The sequence below is a fragment of the Rissa tridactyla genome, chromosome 8, assembly GCF_028500815.1.
Source record: "Rissa tridactyla isolate bRisTri1 chromosome 8, bRisTri1.patW.cur.20221130, whole genome shotgun sequence".
NCBI classification, from domain to species: domain Eukaryota; kingdom Metazoa; phylum Chordata; class Aves; order Charadriiformes; family Laridae; genus Rissa; species Rissa tridactyla.
Genome location: NC_071473.1, coordinates 45,986,124 through 45,993,344, shown reverse-complemented (window position 1 = coordinate 45,993,344; position 7,221 = coordinate 45,986,124).

The window sequence follows — 7,221 nt, the reverse complement described above, 5'->3', positions numbered from 1 at the left end:
CAGAGAACCCAGACAGCATCCCCAGGGCAGTAGAAAGGCAGGTAACCATTGCTTTTCTGGGCCACGCACACCTTTGCTCTCCAAGGTTGTCAAAAGACCCTCTTCACCTGCAGTGCATCTCTAGGTTTGGCTAATAAGCGGCTATTTCAGCACGTACCTGACTGAGGAAAGTATCTCGGACACTGGGATGTCTCCACTGAGGGAGATCATCTGAATGGCTGAGTATTCATGTATAATTATATAAAGCCTTGGCTCCCAAGGCAAAACCAGATTAAGAAATGGCCATCCTTGATGTCTGCGTCTCCATGCTACAGTTCACTGCCACACCTTCAGAAGGGGTTAGTTTTTAAGCCTGACCATTTGGTTATCCAGCTAACCGCTCAGCCTTATAAAACCCAACTGCTCAGCGTAGGGGATGGGGAGCTGTGGCATAGCTGGAAGAGGAGCTGGGCCAGGAAAAGCTCATTTTCAGCCAAAGTAAGTGAATCATCTACGAACTTAAATGAAACTGAGTTGACACCATCTGCTGCCCATCCCGGAGCAAACTCCCAAAATGATATCTCATGGTGAAAGAAACCTCCAGAAAGCAAATAAACAACAAAACCCTGTAGAACGCCAAAGGTGACCATCCATCACCTGCAGGGCTACAGTGTTTCCCCAGAAAGCTTCTCCTCCCTGCTCTCCATCGCAGGGACATCCCACAGCCGGTTAACTATCCAAAATTGTCACTTTTTTGTTCTCTCAATTTTCAAGGCACGTTAATAATTTCTAAACAAAGAAACAAGACACTGTCCTTAAACATCCCCAATATTTCAAGTTTAACTTTGTTTCAACATTCCTAGAACTGTGTTTTTTCAACAATTAAACCATTAATCTTTTTCAGACCCACTCAGGACCTTATCTAGATACAACATTTATCTTCCTGGTCTTAAAGCCAAGGAGAAAATAGGCATTTCTTTTTTTCTACTCCTACAAAACAATAATGTCGCAACAGTCACTGCCGCTTCCAACCCAGGCTATCAATGTGCTCAGCCCAATGCTATCCTCACGTTGCAACTCAGCCCAAAATATCTGATTCTCAGTTTCATCCCATTACATCACGCTCTCTAAAAAGAAAAACTAAACACACACAACCCCCTCCCCCCCCAGTCCAGCCACCTAAGCAAAGATTCATTTCTTGATGAGGCCTGGGAGAAACTCTCTCCCAGACCTCCCCAGAGAGGCCTCAGGAGCTGCTGTCACCAGCTCCTTGCTCTGCTGGGCATCGCTGCATCCACTGAAGAAGGGGAATGATCCACCCACTCTTGAGCCTAACTCACTGCCACTTGACCACCCCTCACTCATTCCCACACCAGCCTCCATGTAGGTGCCGCTCCATCTTCTTCTCTCCTAACCTCTCCACTCTTCGTGAGTTTCAGCTGAATCAAGATCCATCCTCCAGCAACGGCACTGGAGCTAGTCCCGATACACTGCAGTGGTAGAGAAGCTTTGGCCAAACACCAGTTCTCTTCCCTTTCCCAAAAAATGTCATTCCCCGTTCTGGAGCCTAGCATGATGGATGTTTTCACCACTATCAACAAGCACAACACACGATGCAACACAAACGTTCTCACAGCTTACAAAGCCTGTTCCTCCCCTCTCCTCCTGCCTCGCCTGCTTGAATTCAGAGATGGCCAACAACTATTAAACACATCAATGTAAATGTTAGTAGATTGCTTCTAATAGGAAACAAAAATGTTTTGAGCAAAGCTAATTGCCGGGAAATAAGGTCGTTCCAATATTTCAGCGGGGGGTTATAAATCTCTCGGTTCCTGCCTCCTTCCAGCGTTAAGGTTTTACAGATGTTGCTGTCAGAAGGAGAAGAATGATTTCAGATGCTTGTTTCCACTTTACATTAAAAAGAGGCATAAATGCATGCAGCAAATCGCCGGGCGAGCTTTCTTTCTACAAGAAAAACACACAAATCTCAACAAACAAAACACAGTAAGTCTGCATTGGGGCTCCTAAACTCTTATAATGGTACAAAACGCTAAACACACCGACAACTGGCAAACTTTAACATGTAACTTGACTCTGCCAGTTGCATTGACTGACAAAATGCTTCTTCCAGTCCTCTGCTTTTCACCCTTCTCCGCCACCAAATGCTCACTGTACGTGGAGGGACCTTCTATTCCCACAAGGAGATCAGGAACCAGCTCAGTCCTCCCTGGGCTGGAAGAGGTGGAGGAGACGGGCCTGAGCAGCCACAGAGAAGAGAGCTGTTCTCTGCAACAACTAGACCTAGGCCCAAATCCGAACGTTACGAGGGCAGGGAGAGGGAAGAAAGCCTCTGTTTAAAGTACAAGAGGATGGTTAGGGAAGAGAACAAGACCTGGTGGCTGCCTCTAAGTTGGCTGAACAGGGGAGTTAACCATTTGCATGGGAAATATCCACCAGCAAAGGGGCCGGCTCAGCTCCTTTCCCCTTGCACAGAACTCTTGGGAGCCCCCAGCCATCCCCAGGACTAGGATGAAGCCCCCCCGCCCCCCGCCCAGTGCTGACACACACCCCACGGTACACACTGTACATGGACACACAATGGTTTTCTTTGGAAACCATTCTTCAAGCAGCAAAATCTCAGCCGCGCAAGCAATCTTCTCCCTGGGAAAACAGAGGAAGTGTGGAGAGGACCAAAGGCAGACCATCGCAGACCAGGGGTTAGTCTCTGCAGGAAGGTGCCCATCGAGTTTCTCATCAGTGTATTAATTGGGATAGCGTAGGCACTAAACAGGGGGATTACACTATGGTTCCTGCTTAGCACAACCACAAGATCTTGGTCACCTCCCCAGCCAAGCCGGTGTCCATGCTGTTGGCAGCATCTGCACCCAGTGTCCAACCAGGCACCAGTCAAACGAGGACTTGAGTGGGCTTCAAATGCCCGTGTTCAAAATTGCCACCGCAAAAGCCAAGGTAGCTCAAATCGTGACTGGGACACGTACACAAAAGCACACTGATTTGCTCAGCTTTAACTCAATGAGCTGTTTTAACACTCACGGGTGTCACTGTCACACATTGCACTGTGTTATAGTGAGCTTTCTTTCCAGCAAAGCATAATCCATTCATTCTCCTTCAGCTTCACTTACCTTTATCTCCTTGATGCCATCCAAAGGAGGACAGGGCTCTGCTCCCCCCATGCCCACCACCCCCAGTGACCTCCTTGGGGCTCAGTGGCATTCATCCCAAGGCACCAGACTTGCTCCAAACACGCCTGATAGAAGCCAAGGGGCCAGGACAGCTCACGCGAGGCATTTGGGCTGCTTTATTTTTCCAATCCAGCAGAAGCTGTGCTCTCCTGCTGCGAAGCCTGGAGCCACCTCTGAAGGCAATGGGTCTGTTCCAGCTTTACACTATTTTTCCTTAAGCTCAGAGATCGCTGCTGAGCTGTCTCTCATCCTGCTTTTGGCACCTTCTTGCATTTTAAACTGCAATCATACCCCCCCCAGAAAAAAACCCTTATCCAGGCAAGGGAGCATCCAGTTCAGCTCCTCTTACAGTCCCAGGACAGCAGTATGACTTCTCCAGATCCAAAGCGTAACCCACCATGGTTGATTTCCACAAGACTCAAAGTGGCACTCCTGAAAAATAAGCCAAGCCAGAAATAACCCACTGGGACAGAAGAGCCGAAGTCCAACTTCTCTCTTATTCAAGTAGGTGGACTCATGTCCCTCTCATAAACCAGACAACCACCACGTATGAAGAAGCAGGTACATATCCATCTTAAACCTCCTGATGCTCACGCTGGCTGGACCCCAGCAAGGACGGGGCTGTTCAGGGTCATATTCACATAGCCCGTGTGGCTGTGCTTCTCGTTTCCCACCACATGGGCCACTCTGCAGGATCCATGAGTGGGGGTTATATTTAGGATATCTGCATTTGGAGAAGATAAAGGCGCTGGGATGGCACATTTCAGGATCAGCCTGTTAAGTCGCAGAGGCCAGCGCAGCATCCCCAGGCATCCCTGCATGGCAGGTCGGCTCCTCCCAAGCTGTAGGTTGAGGAGATCCACCAGGAAGGACAAGCCCCGCCACCTCCACGCGGGGAATCACAGCAGCTCCTTGCAGGAGGGTGATGTGGGTGCCAGGTGTGCACCCCAGGGTGCCTGTTTCAGGAAGGTTCCTCCACCCTGGCTATAAATACCAACCCCGACCGCACGTTCCCTAGCGGCTCGCTGTGTTCTTCCAGCAGATGTGCCAAGACAAGCCGACGTGAGGCTCCGTAATCGGCAGTTTGTTGGTCTCCCGGGGCCAGTGAAAGCCCAGATTAGACTTTATGGCTGACTCGAACGCACAAGCAACCAAGCTCTGTTAGGGCCACGAGCAACTGTGGAATGATTTAGGAGATGGGACCTTGAAGTTGCCAATTATTTATCTAGTCGATGACTCAGACAAGCAGTTTTACTGTCCAAACCTTGAGGGAAAACATGTGGAATTAATCAGGCTGCACTGAAAAAAAAAAAATCAAATTAATATAAAATAAATTGAACGACACACACGATACCAAACCTGATTTTTCCTTCCAAATAGGCACCATATCTAAGTGACATGCTTTTTGTTGCTTATTTATTATCATTTTGCTTTTAAAGGGCAACACATGGCAGCAGAAGTCATTTCTGCAAGTACAACAAAGCATAATCTCTTCACAAAGAAAGGCAATGGCTGTTTACTCAGCAGGTCCCTTCTATTCATGACATTGCCATGTGAAAATAAGAATGTCACTGAAAATAATAATAAACCAATACGTCTTTGTGATTACCCTAGAAATACACCAATTTCAGTGTTAAACCAGCCAATATGAACAAGGTTTTCCCATGAGTTTGTTGCCTGTTAAGGTAGACAAGATGCTTTGGTAGTTGAATGTTGGCTGAGAGATTTGGGGTCCTCGATCTTTCGTGCCCCAGAACCCTTGGGAAAGTCACTTCAGCCCAACTCATCAGGAGCCGGATGCCCAACTCCCACAGAGATACATATTTTGGGACCTTGTGGGATTTGGGACCACCTCACCGCACAGTGATGTCCAGAGCCCTCACCCTCACCCAGCCAGGATCGGTACCATATTAATTTCTAGTTTCAAAGGTGCACATACGGATAAAAACCTGAAACTTTTCTTTAAAATTACAGATTTTGCTGAAATTCCATTCTCGGGGAGGGAGACTCAAGTACCAGCCACATTAAAACAACATGCTTAGAAACAGGTCTGAGAACTATTGCACCCAGCATCAGAGAGGACATCGATAAAAGTTGAATCGGCTTAAACCAGACCCAGCCAAGGCAGCGCTCAGCCTCACGCCAGCACTCCTCCGACCCCTCGCATCCCTCTCCAGCACCGGCGAAGCCACATCCCTTCTCCCACCAGGCACCACCCCTCCTTGGGACCCCAGGGCTTGACGCTGAGCCAGAAGCTCCCGCCTACCTGCCTGTTTCGCTGCCTCCTCCTTGACACTCGGCCTCCCAGATAACATCAGGCCAAGGTGATTACGTCCCCCCTGGGGCCAGCAAACCAGATTTTCTGAATGACCTGCCCAGATCACCTCTCATCAGCCTCACGGTTGGTGCCAGGGCTTTTCCTCTACGCGAGTCGCCAGGTAACATCCTGGAGCCAGACAGTTCCCCCCCTCCTCGTGTTCATCAAAAGACTGACCATGTCATTGCTGGAGCCATTCATTTAGCACACGGTCCAGCGATTAGCGTCCCCATCCCAGCATCAGGTCACTCTGAAACTTGCCCTTCTACTGCGCCCTTCCTGTTTGCTGTCTGTTCTCCACAACTGCCCTTTGATTGACTTGCTTAAAGATGATCCCATCAAGCAGGTTGTGGTCTGGGGCCAAAAAGGGAAAAAGACCACAAGTCAGCAGGGGAAAGTATCTGCTGTGAGAGCTTATTTCATCCCTGGCAGAGGGATCATGTCTCACCCAAGATATATGCCTCCCCAACAGACCAGCCCAATGCTCCCCAGCCAGGGCTCGGCAGCAAATGTCCCACTGCTGGTCCATCCCCAACATCCTGCTGTCAGCTGCTGGTGGGTTTGTGTTCCTTATGATGGGCATTTTAAGCAGTTTCACAGTTGCGTGTTCTAGCAGAGAGCAGCAAGAGCACAATTTCCACCTTCCTCATCCAGCCCATGGCCATGCTCTCACCTGGGAGGCAAGGGGTGACAACAGGGGCATCCATCCCAGGTGCCCATCGTTCCTCCCCTCCCAACCAATGCCCATTTTAAGAGACCACAATGGCCTCAACAACAGGTCTATTCACAGACCTGCAGGCCCTGCCACCTCCCCCACTTTCATTAAAATAAACTTTTCATCAGGAACGCACCTTCATCCAAGTCACGAGGCAGAGGAGACGAGGCAAATACTAACAGATGAATGAGAGCACACCTTAAAACAGAGCAACGACCTCATGCAGCGTCCCAGAGACTTTTTCTTTTTAAGAAGAGAGACAAGCAGCATTCAGGCCGACTTAAAAGATTGAGCAACACGATGACAGCTCCCATTCCAGGGGAGAGAGGGAGAGGGGATTTAGATTCAAACTAAACCCTTGCGGCAGGTACCCATCAACACGCACCCCAAAGTCACATGCGGGAGGCAGCTCCTTTTACAATAATAGGACACCTTGAGGCTTTATTTACCTTCAGAAAGGCTTTTTCACCCTGATGGCAGTGTCTTCACCCCTGGAGACCTTATGGAATACCAGTAGCATCGCCCCTAAAAGAGCAGGTTTTGGGGACCACCAGTGTCTAGGTGTGCAGGGAGGGTGAAAATCCAGGTGTCCAGCCCAGATGGGGGTCCCAGGTCCCCATGGATGCCCACCTGATGAATCCATCCCCCAGACAGGCTCTCACCCCTACAACACATCCCCCAGTACTGCCACCCCACTGGTGTCCTCCCCTCCACGTACATGTCCTACAGGGGGGTCAGGCTGATGCAGCCTCTCCTCCCACAGCTGCCCAGCCTCTCCTTTCCACCTCCATGTACCCACAGACACCCAATTTTAAGTGCACGAACAGCCCGTTTCCTCTGCTCACACCATCACAGGGTTTAAAGCACCAAGGATCAAGCCCGGAATGTTGAGTTTGCTGGGGAACGGAGGGCCTGTCCCCATGGCTGGTCACAACAGCAGCAGAACGGAGGACCACCAGGTCCACAACAGCAGCTCAGCACCGTGACAAACAGCTCTTATTTCTGTC